We start from the raw sequence: 12,886 nt of genomic DNA, 5'->3' as shown, positions 1-12,886 counted from the left end.
CCAACATCTGTAGTTTTGGTATTTTGTGATGTGGGTTATTCTTACTGGAGTTATATTATATCTAAAAGTGGTTTTGATTTGCATTTCTCTGATGATTAAAGATGATGAGCATTTTTTTTATGTGTCTGTAGGCCTGTCTTATTTGTCTGTGTGCCTGTCTTATGTGTCTATGTGCCTGTCTTATTTAGAGAAGCTTCCATTCAAGTCTCTTGCCCACAATGAAATTGGCCTTTCTTCTTCTTTTCTTATTGATTAGTTTGAGTTCTCTGTGGATTCTAGTTATCAAACCTTTGTCAGAAACATAACCTGCAAATATCTTTTCCAAATCTGAGAGCTGTCTGTTTGCTTTACTTACTGTAGTCTTGGCTGTGCAGAAGCTTTTTAGTTTAATCAGATCCCAGTATATATTTTTGTTGTTGTTTCAATTGCCAGGAAGTTTCCTTCTCATAAAATATTCTCCCAGGGCAATTTCTTCAAAAATTTTCCCTGAACTCTCTCCAGGTATCTTTATATTTTCATGTCTTAAGTTTAAATCTTTTATAGAATGAGAATCAATTTATGTTAATGGTGAAATGTATGAGTCCAGTTTCGGTCCTCTACAGATCGCCAGCCAATTCACCCAGCACCTTTGTTAAATAGAGACTCTTTCCCCCAGTTAATGTTTTTGATAGTCTTATCAAAGATCAAATGATGATAAGAGGCCGGCTTCATCTTGGTTCTCTACTGTGTTCCATATATCAACCTGTCTATTTTTATGCCAGTACCCATGCTGTTTTGGTCACTATAGATTTATAGTATAGCCTGAAGTCTGGTAGCATGAATCCTCCTGATTTGTTTTTATTTCTGAGTAAAGTCTTGTCTATTCAAAGTTTTTTCTGATTCCATATAATATGAAGCACTATTTTTTAAAATTTCTTTACATTATGATAGTGGTGCTTTAATAGGCATTGCATTAAATTTGTATATTGTTTTGGGTAGTATGGACATTTTGACAATGTTGATTCTTCCCAACCATGAGCATGGTATGTTTTTCCATTTGTTAACATCTTCAGCTATTTCTTTTCTTAGAGTTTCAAAATTCTCTTTATAGAGATCTTTCACATCTTTTTAAGGTAAATTTCCAGATACTTCATCTTCTTTGGTACTACTGTAAAATAAATAGAGTCCTTGATTATTTATTATTTTTTCAGCTTGACTATTGTTGGTATATATAAAAACTACTGATTTATAATATTGATTTTGTATTATGAGACACTGCTGTATTTCTTGATCATTTCTAAGAGTTTTGTAGTTGAGTCCCCAGGGTTTCCAAGATATAAGATCATATCATCTGCAAAGAGTAAGAGTTTTATCTCTGACACCATTTGGATACCTTTGATCACCTTCTCTTGCCTATGGTGATAGCTAAGACTTCCATTACTATTTTGATAGCAGTAGAGACAATTGGCATCCTTGTCTAATTCCAGGTCTGAGTGGAAATGATTTCAATTTTACTCCATTCAATATGATATTATCTGTGAGTTTGCTGTAGAAGGCCTCTATTAGTTTAATAAATGACCTGTCTAAGCCTATTTCTCAAGTGTTCTGATCAAGAAAGGATCCTGAATATTATCAAAAGCTTTTACTTCATCAATTGAAAGAATCATATGATCTTTGTTTATTTTATTTATGTGATGTATTAAATTTATAGATTTATATATGTTGAACTAAACTCGTAACCCTGAGATAAAAGCAACTTGGTCATGGTATATAATTTTTTTGATATGTTGTTGAATTCTGTTTGCTAGAATTTTTTTGAATATTTTTGCATTAATATTTATGAATGTTATTGGTTTATAATTTTCTTTCTTTGTTGGGTCCTCAAAATTTATACACCACACTACAATGCCCCTTAATTTATAAAGCAAATTCTAACAGATATGAACAGTTTGATATCTTCCTGCACTATAATAGTTGGAAATTTTCACACCCCTTTGTCACTTTTGGATTGATCCTCCAAGAAGAAACTAAGGAAATAAATGATAGAATTAAACTCTACCCTAGAACAAATAGACTTAACAGACATCTACAGAACATTTTGCCCTAATTAAACTGAATGCACATTCTTCTCATCAGTCCATGGATCATCCTACAAAATTGATCGTATCTTAGTTCACAAGTCTAACTTCAGCAAATTTAAAGGAGTTGAAATTATTCCTTGTATTTTCTCAGACCATCACAGAATAAAAGTGAACTCAACAGCAACAGGATTCTTAATGCTAAAACAAAGTCATGGAAACTAAATAACTTTATGCTGAATGAAAGCTGTGTCAAAGATGAGATTAAGAAGGAAATTACCAAATTTTTGGAGCAAAATGAAAATAAAGACACAAATCATCAAAACCTGTAGGACACTGCAAAGGCAGGCCTAAGATGGAAATGTACAGCATTGGAAGCCTTTGTCAAGAGAACAGAAAGAGAAGAAGTCAACAATTTAATGGATTATCTCAAGCAACTGGAAAGGAAGAACATTCCAACCCCAAACCCAGCAGAAGAAAAGAAATAACCAAAATTGAGCAGAATTAAGTGAAATTGAAAACAAAAGAATCATTCAAAAGATCTATTAATCAAAAAATTGGTTTTATGAAAAGATTAGCAAAATTGACTAGCTAACCTAACCAGAAACAGAAAAGTAAAATCTGTAATATCGTCAATCAGAAATTATAAAGGAAAAATAACAACTGAAGTTGGTTTTATGAAAAGATTAGTAAATTTGATAAGTCTTTGGCTAACCTACCCAGAAACCGAAAAGTAAAGTTCATAATATCATCAATCAGAAATGATAAAGGAGAAATAACAATTGACATCTCAGAAATTTTAAAAGTACTTAACGATTACTACAAAAATCTTTATTCTCAGAAAATGAAAGTCTGGAGGAAATAGACCAATACCTAGAAGCATGCCACCTTCATAGACTCAGCCAGAAAGATTTAGAAATTTTGAATAGACCTATATCAAGCACTGAAATAGCATCAGCTATATGAAATCTTCCCTCCAAAAAAGTCTGTGACCAAATGTCTTCACATCAGGATTCTACCAAACTTTTAAAGAAGAACTAATGCCTATATTACATAACCTTTTTCAAAACAAACAAAAAAAAGAAGACACACATCCCAACACTTTATATCAAGCAAATATCTCTCTGATCCCCAAACCAGGAAGAGACCCAGCTCTTTAATTTTTAGTTACTCGGACTTTACATCTTGCTTTGCACAGCGGTAGCATCTAAAAATATTGATTTTGCCTTTCCACACTGCTCAGAGAGGGTCTATTTTGCATTGTTCTAGATTCCCACTGTAACTTAAAGGGAAATTTTCCCAATGTCCAGAGCCCTTATGTCCTGCAAATGAAGGAGGATGTCCTCAAATTCCTTGCGGCAGGAACCCACTTAGGTGGCACTAATCTTGACTTCCAAATGGAACAGTACATCTACAAAAGGAAAAGTGATAGCATCTACATCATAAATCTGAAGAGGACCTAGGAGCAGCTTCTGCTGGAAGCTCGGGACATTGTTGCCATTGAAAATCCTGCTGATGTCAGTGTCATATCCTCCAGGAATAATGGCCAGCAAGCTGTGCTGAAGCTTGCTCCTATTGCTGGCTGCTCCCAGAACTTTCACTAACCAGATCCAGGCAGCCTCCCAACAGCCTCCTCTTCTAGTAGTTACTGACCACCAGCCTCTCACAGAGGTTTCTTATGTTAACCTGGCTACTATTGCTCTGTGTAACACAGATTCTCCTCTACATTGTGTGGAAATTGCTATCCCATGCAACAACAAGTGAGCTCACTCACTAGGTTTGATGTGGTGGATGCTGGCCCAGTAAGTTCTCTGTATGCGTGGCACTATCTCCCATGAACATCCATGGGAGGTCATCCCTGATCTCTATTTCTACAAAGATCCTAAAGAGATTGAAAAGGAAGAGCAGGCTGCTGTTGAGAAAGCTGTGACCAAGGAGGAATTTCAAGGTGAATGGACTTCTCCAACTCCTGAATTTACTGCTACTAAACCAGAGATTGCAGACTGGTCAGAAGGCATACAGGTGCCCTCTGTGCCTATTCAGCAGTTCCCATTGAAGACTGGAGTGCCCAGCCTGCCACTGAAGACTGATCTGTAGCTCCCACTGCTCAGGCCATTGAATGGGTAGGAACAACCACTGAGTGGTCTTAAGCTGCTCTTCCACAATCTCTTAAACAAGATGGAAATAAAGATGTAGGAAAATAAATATCAGTTTTAAAAATAATAATAATAATTTCATAAGTCTATAATTGCAGTATATGTATACTATAAAATATTATGCAACCATAAAAATATGGAGACTTTACCTCTTTAATGTTGACATAGATGAAGATGGACTATATTCTTCTTATTGAAGTATCTCAAGAATGGAAAAAAAAATATCTAGTGTACTCAGTACTATTATGAAACCAATATATGATCACTCACACTTTCATAGGAACAATAAATCAGAAAAAAAGGAGAGAAGAGGAGAGCATGGGGTGGGGAAGGTGTGGCCAGGTGAAGGGAGGGTAATAGGTGGGACCTCACCTATTGTGCATATTGCAAGGATGCATGTCAAATATATTAAGAGTAGAGTATAAATGTATCAACACAACAATTAAATAAGTGAGATGAAGGCTATGTTAACCAGTTTCATGTAAAAATTCCAAATTGTATATAAAATCAGCACATTGTGCCCTATAAATGCAGTAATGTATGTACACAGTTATGATCTAATAAAATATATATATATATATATATAATGTCAATGTGAGTAAAAAAATAATAATTTTTTCTGGCCAGGCATGATGGATTACACCTCTAATCCTAGCACCTTGGGGGGCTGACACTGGAGAATCACTTGAACCCAGGAGTTTGAGACTAGGCTGAGAAACATAGCAAGACCTTGTCTCTACAAAAAATAGAAAAATTAGCTGGATATGGTAGCACAGATGTGTAATCCCAGCTACTTGGGAAACTGGGGTAGAAAGATTGCTTGAACCCAGGGGTTCAAGCTGCAGTGAGCTGTGATGATGCCATTGCACTTCATCCTAGGCAACAGAGCAATAACTTGTCTCAAAAATAAAAAAAAAAACTCTGTTAAATATTGTATAGATCATTTTTGGCTCATAAAAAACTGTCTATAATTGTCTATAGAAGATTATTGGCTCATAAAAAATTGTCTATAATTGTCTATAGAAGATTATTGTGTATAATCTTCTATACACTGGACGATTTCCTGTCTTTTCTTCCATCCTTTTCATGATCCCACAGAACTAGAGACAAGATAAAAACACTACCCATTTGTTTCTATGCCATGGATACCTGGAAGTCTATAATTCCCTTTAGTGGCATCTACAACATCCAATTTTTCAAAGTCCATAGGAGAGATTTTTATCAAATTTTTTTTAAAAGGACAGGGGACAGGTAAATATTGTTGCTTGAATCAAGACACAATTTAGAGTTTCATATTTTAAAGAAAATAATGCAAAAGTGTTTTTAGCATTTTACTATTATTTAAACAAAAATGGGGCATTGCACACTGCCAGCAAGTTTGTGGTCAGTGATGGCCTATGATTCTTTAAATTTAGATAAATCTTACTTGTCAAAACTCAAAGTCAAACTAAGCCATAAACAAGAGTTATATATGAAATGGATCTGACCTCCCCCTTCCCCTCTGATCACCCCTCCTCCCTCCTTCATCTTGAGTACATTGTACCCCACAAATTCATTAATGTATACATGATCTATGTGTTTATGATTTAAGAAAAAAATATATATATGAAATGAATTTTAAAAGAAAACCCAGAGAGGTGGAGGAGGCAAGATGGCAGACTACAGCCAGATTTCTACAGGGGCTCCCATTCAGGAGACTTAAAGGACAGAAGTTTAGCAAGTAAGCCAATGGTTTGGAGCTGAGCCAAGAGAGAAGATTGAAGAAGCACATCATCCTTGCTGAGCTGAGCTGCAACCCCAAAAATACAATCAAAAGGTACAAAATCCACCACCAAGCGGACAGGAGTCCCCTCCCCCACAAGAAGGGCTCACAGTTTACTCCATACAAACAAGCGAGCAGAGTTAAAACATCCTCCCACTCTATCGCATGGGAGTGGGTCCCCTAAAAACTGGACCTCCTACCCCTACTAGAGTGCCATGGCACTCTCCTGCCAGGCATAAAACTGTAAAACTGTGTATAAAATTTTATATACTCTCTACCTGCAACTCTGAAATCTGAGGATTCCCCCCCCTACTCTCGCCCTGAGGTCTGGTTTGTCACCCATGGAGTCAAGATTCTTGGGCATTTCCTTGAGAGGAGTGGAGGGGGAAAGGGATGATGCTAGTCTGTGCTGATTTTGTGGCACAGGAGCAAGGAGTGGATGGTTAGCTGAGAGGGAACCATACAGGAGCTGCAGTATCCTGAGTTGCAGAGCAGCAGCCACAGGAGCGGGAAAGGGTCACATCCCTGAGGCCATTTTGGATAGATACACCCTGTCTCTCTGTGCAACCAGAGGTTTCTGGCATTTTTTCCAGTGGCAGCCACTGGCAGAGTGGATTTGGGAATGTCATTGAGTAAAGAGAAGCCCAGAGCATGGGGACTAGAACACAGCAGCTTACAGACTTACAGGGAGGGGCTGAACCAGAAGACTGCTTATCTGACCATAATAGCACTTAGCCCTCAGGGAAATATAGCTGAGACAAAGGCAGAGGGCCAGCAGAGGCTGGAATTGACACCTGAGTGTAAACTCTAAGTGCTTGCTGGCCAGGGTGGAGTTTTTTTATCAACTCTAGCAGTATCTGACCTGCAGAGGAATTTAGCTGGGACAAAAACAAATTCTGTGAAGTTGCTCTGTCCTGTTCTGCCAGCAACATCAATCAGGCACAGGGATGGAACTGAGTGAACTGCCCCAGCCCACATTAAACACCCAAGGTCCCCCTGCCAGACTCAGATCTCCTGGTGACTCAGGCAGTCGGAAACCCTAGGAGCAGTTGCTCACTGGAGGGAACTGGGTCACCGCCCTGTGGGATTACCAGTGACTTGATACGTGGGGAAGAAGGCATCAATCTTCCCAGACTAATTCACTTACTGAGTGAATTAGTGAGTGGGTCCTTCTGCCCTCATGGAGCACTGGAGTGAGTCATATCTGAGCTGCCAGCAGACCCCTCCTATCTAGTTGCCAGAGACTTTTTGAACTCTCCCACTTGAGACCGGTGCTGACTGTGACAACTGATATGGACCCCTTGAACCAGGCAAATCACCCAAGGACTGTCCAAAGTGGCACCCTGGGTGTATGGTTGAGGGAAAGTTTGGTTTTCCTTGCACAATTGTTGTTTGTGGGGGGCAGAGTGACTTAATTGCTGGTATATCTCCACAGCTGAGACTAAAACCAAGAGTAACTGATTCACTAAAGTAAGACAGAGACCATCTGAAAATAATATAGAGACACTTAGCCCCACCACACCAAGTAGGTCCCCAGTCTCTCAGGCTGTAACACCATACATGTCCTTGATAAAGCTCAAGGGGAAAAGCAAAACAGGGTAAAATAATGATGGGGCAGAATCAGCAGAAAAACTCTGGTAATATGAATAACCAGAGTAGATCAACACTCCCCACTTGAGAGAGGATGTGGCAACTGATGCAACTGAACATCCCATTCATAAACAGATGGCTGAGATGTCAGAAATTGAATTCAGAATTTGGATTGCAAATAAGATTAGTAGAATAGAGGCAAAGATAGAATTAGAAATTCAAGGAGCATTCCAAAAGTTCACACAAGAATTCAATGAATGCAAAAACAAAACCACCAAAAGTTTTGAAACTTTGAGGCAAGAGATTGTAGCCCTCAAAGATCTGAAAAATACAGTAGAATCTCTTGGTCATAGAATGCAGCACACAGAAGAAAAGATCTCAGACATTAAAGACACAGCTTTTGAACGTGCCCAAGTGTCCAAAGAGGAACAGAAATGGAAAGCAAAAATGGATCATTCTCACAGAGAGCTCTGTAATAATGAGAAAGATAATATTTGCCTTATAGGAATCCCTGAAGGTGATGAAGTTGCTTTACAAAACACAGAGGCCTATCTTCATGAAATTATGAAAAAAAACTTTCCAGATATGCCAAGAGATATGAAAATTCAGATAGCAGACAGCAAAAGAACCCCAGCAAAACTCAAGCTGAATAAGACATCCCCCAGGCACATCATAATCAACTTCACTAAAGTTAATATGAAAGAGTAAATCCTAAAAGCAACTAGACATAAGAAAACCATAACCTACAAGGGGAAGAATATTAGAATAACTGTAGATCTCTGTGCGGAAACCTTTCATGCCAGAAGAAGGTGGTCATCGACTTTTAATTTCCTAAAACAAAATAACTTTCAACCCAGGATCCTGTAACCAGCTAAACTGAATTTCATTTATGATGGAGAAATTAAATACTGTAATGAGACTCACATGTTGAAGAAATTTGCCATAACCCAAACCAGCTCTTCAGGATATTCTCACACCTATACTCCATAATGACCAGTGTAATCCTCCACCACAAAAGTAAACACTTTTGATAAAATTCCAACTTCCACAATGGCAAAAAGATTAAAAATGATCACTGGACTTTCAAAGAACTTAATACCCAAAATTTTACCAGGCTTATCAATAATTTCAATCAATGTGAATGGCTTAAATTGTCCTCTAAAGAAGCAGAGATCGGCTGATTGGATACAGAAACTCAGACCAGACATCTGTTGTATACAAGAATCTCATCTTACCTTAAAAGATTAAACATAGACTCAGGGTGAAGGGATGGTCATCTATATTCAAGGCAAATGGAAAGCAGAAAAAAGCAGGAGTTGCAATTTTATTTGCAGATACAATAAGTTTTAAACCAACAAAAGTAAGCAAAGACAAGGATGACCACTTTGAGGGCGCGGAGCCAAGATGGTGGACTGCAGCCAGCTTTTTGCAGAAGCTCCCATCCAGAAGGAGGCTTAAAGGACAGAAGTTTAAGTTTAGCAAGGGAGGTGATGGTTTGGAGCAGAGCCAAGAGGGAAGATTGAAGAGCACAATTCAATCTTCCTGAGGTGAGCTGCAACCCCAAAAATACAATCAAAAGGTACAAAATTCACCACCAAGCAGATGGGAGTCCCCTCCCCCACAAGAAGAGCTCGCAGTTTACTCCATGCAAACAAGGGAGCAGAGTTCAAACATCTTCCCATCCTATCCCATGGGAGAGACCCCTTAAAAACTGGACCTCCTACCCCTGCTGGCATGCCACAGCACCCTTCTGCCAGGCATAAAACTGTAAAACTATATAAAACTGTATATATTCCCCATCTGCAACATTGAACTCTGAGGATTCCCCCTTCCCTCACCCTGAGGCTGGAGGTTTGTTACCCATGGAGTCCATATTCTTGGGCATCTCCTTGAGAGAAGTGGAGGGGGAAAGGGCTGGTGCTGTTCTGTGCTGACTGTGGCACAAGAGTAAAGAGAAGAAAGTTGGCTCAGAGGAAGCCATACAGGAACAGTGGCATCCTGAGCTATGAACTGATGCCATTCCAGATAGGCCAGCCCTGTCTCTCCAGGAAACCAGAAGTTCCAGATAGCAGCCACAGGCTGAATGGGCTTGTTAACTTTCATAAGAAAAGAGACCATTAGCACCAGCCCTCAGGGGAATAGCTGAGACAAAGGCAGTGGGTGGGCAGAGGCTGGAATTGACACCTGAGTGTAAACTCTAATTTGCTTGCTGCCCACAGCTGAGTTCTTCACCAGCTCTAGAAGTCTGACTTACAGAAGAATTTAGACAGGACAAAAGTTGTGAGGCTGGAACAGCAAGAACTTTCAAAGCCTAGATTCTTCCCCTGCAGGACTAGACTCAGATTTCCCAATGAGCACCTTGCCCTCAGGGGAATGCTGAGAAAAAGGAAGTGGGTGGGCAGAGGCAGGGATTAACACCTAAATTCTAATTGTTTGCGGCCCAGGTTAGAGTTCCTCATCAGCTCTAGTAGCCTCTGACTTGGCAGAAGAATCTAGGTGGGACAGAAGGAAATGGGCTGGAATTAAGAGAACATTCACAGCCCAATTTAAACATACAAGCCCCCCCCCCCACTAGAAGGAGACTTCTGGGTAATTTTGGCAGTTGTAAACCAACCCTGGGAGCAGTTGCCTACTGCAGTGAATAGGGTCACAGACCTGGGGGATTACAAGCGATTGGGTGCAAGGTGGGGAAGGACGTATTAACCTTCCCAGACTAAACCATTTGCTAGGTGGGTCCTTTGCCCTCACGGAGCACTGAAGCAAGTTATATCAGAGCTGCGAGCAGACCCTGCTTATCTAGCTGCTGGAAACATTTGAACTCTTCCACCTGAAACTGGTGTTGACTGGGACAATTGATTTGGACCCCTTAAACTGGGCAGACCACCCAGGGACTATTCAAAGGGGCACCCTGGGTGTATGGTTGGGGAAAGGTTTGATTTTCCTAGCCCAATTGTTTGGGGGGGGCGACTTAATTGCTGGTATTTCTCCACATCAGAAACTACAACCAAGGGAAACTGAATCTCTAGGGTAGGAAAGTGAACAGCTCAAAACAAGACAGAGCCACTTAGCCCCACCACACCAAGCAGGTCCACAGTCTCTTAGGCCGTAACACAGTATGGGTCCTTAACAAATCTCAAGGGGAAAAGTCAACTGGGGTAAAATAATCATGGGGCAGAATCAGCAGAAAAGCTCTGGTAATATGAATAACCAGAGTAGATCAACTCCCCCAAGAAAGGATGTGGCAGATGAAACTGAAGATCCCCTATATAAACAATTAGCTGAGATGTCAGAAATTGAATTCAGAATTTGGATTGCAAATAAGATTAATAGGGTAGAGGCAAAGATAGAAATAGAAATTCAAGGAGCATTCCAAAACTTCATTCAAGAATTCAATGAATTCAAAGACAAAACCACCAAAGATTTTGAAACATTGAGGCAAGAGCTTGCAGCCCTCAAAGATCTGAAAAATGTGGAAGAATCTCTTGGTAACAGAGAGCAAGAGGCAGAAGAAAGGATCTCAGATGTAGAAGACAAAGGTTCTGAATATGTCCAAATGTCCAAGGAGAATCAGAAATGGAAAGCAAAAATGGATCATTCTCTCAAAGAGCTCTGGAATAATTCGAAGAAAACTAATATTCGCCTTCTAGGAATCCCTGAAGGCGACAAAGTTGCTTCGCAAAGCACAAAGATTCTTTTTTATGAAATTATGAAAGAGAAATTTCCAGATACCTCAAGAGATCCTGAAATTCAGATTGCAGACATCTTCAGAAACCCAACAAGACTCAGCCCGAATAAGACATCCCCCAGACACATCCTCATTAACTTCACTAAAGTTAATATGAAATAGAAAATCTTGAAAGAAATGAGACATAAGAAAACCATAACCTACAAGGGGAAGAATATTAGAATAACTGCATATCTATCTGCTGAAACCTTTCAGGCAAGAAGAGGGTGGTCATCGACATTTAATCTCTTAAAACAAAATAACTTTCAGCCCAGGATCCTGTATCCAGCTAAACTGAGTTTCATTTATGATGGAGAAATTAAATACTTTAATGACATCCATGCGTTCAAGAAATTTGCCATAACTTAACCAGCTCTCCAGGATATTCTCAGACCTATTCTCCATAATGATCAGTGCAATCCTCCACCACAAAAGTAAACTAACTCAGAAATTATTGCTCAAACTCTAACTTCTACATTGGTGAAAGGATTAAATACATCCACTGGACTTTTGAACAACTCGATACCTAAAATTTTACCAGGCTTATCAATATTCTCAATCAATGGGAACGGCTTAAATTGTCCTCTAAGGAGACTGGCTAATTGGATACAGACACTCAGACCAGACATCTGTTGTATACAACAATCTCATCTTACTTTAAAAGACAAATATAGACTCAGGGTGAAGGGATGGCCATTTATATTCCAGGCTAATGGAAAGCAGAAAAAAGCAGGTGTTGCAATTTTATTCACAGATACAATAGATTTTAAACCAAAAAAAGTAACCAAGAATAAAGATGTCTACTTTATATTTGTTATGGGCAATACATAATATGTTCAGATCTCAATTATCAATATCTATGCACCCAACCAGAATGCACCACAATTTATAAAAGAGACTCTAACCAGCATGAGCAACGTGATTCCCCCCAGCTCCATCATAGTCGGAGATTTTAACACTCCTTTGGCACTGTTGGATAGATCCTCCAATAAGAAGCTTAGCAAAGAAATCTTAGATTTAAATTTAAGTATTCAAGTTCAGGATATATCAGACATCTACAGAACATCTCATCCTAACAAAACTGAATACACATTTTTCTCATCAGTACATGGAACATACTCCAAAATTGATCACATCTTAGGCCACAAATCTAACCTGAGCAAATTTAAAGGAATAGAAATTATTCCATGCATCTTCTCAAACCATCATGGAATAAAAGTTGAACTCAGTAACAACAGGAATCTGCAGACTCGTACAAAAACATGGAAGCTAAATAAAATTATGCTGATTGACAGATGGGTCAGAGATGAGATCAAGAAGGAAACTACCAAATTTTTAGAACAAAATGATAATGAATATATGAATTATCAGAACCTCTGTGATACTGCAAAGGCAGTCCTAAGATGTAAATTTATAGACTTGCAACCCTTCCTCTAGAGAAAGGAAAGAAAGGAAGTTAACAACTTGATGTGACATCTAGAGCAGCTAGAAGAGGAAGAGCATTCCAATCCCAAATCCAGCAGAAGAAAAGAAATAACCAAAATTAGAGCAGAATTAAATGAGATTGAAAACAAAAGGATTATAGAACAGATCAACA

At 39.0% G+C, this 12,886-nt stretch overlaps 1 pseudogene; it reads left to right on the top strand.

The window, feature by feature from the left end:
• LOC111726563 overlaps nucleotides 1–4,207 on the top strand; it is a 23,676-nt pseudogene extending 19,469 nt beyond the window's left edge.
• Nucleotides 4,208–12,886: the final 8,679 nt, after the last annotated feature.

This window comes from Otolemur garnettii, unplaced genomic scaffold (assembly GCF_000181295.1).
Source record: "Otolemur garnettii isolate 467f Iridium unplaced genomic scaffold, OtoGar3 scaffold00071, whole genome shotgun sequence".
Lineage (NCBI taxonomy): Eukaryota > Metazoa > Chordata > Mammalia > Primates > Galagidae > Otolemur > Otolemur garnettii.
The sequence above is the reverse complement of the archived record's forward strand: the minus strand, read 5'-3'. Positions and strand labels throughout refer to the sequence as shown.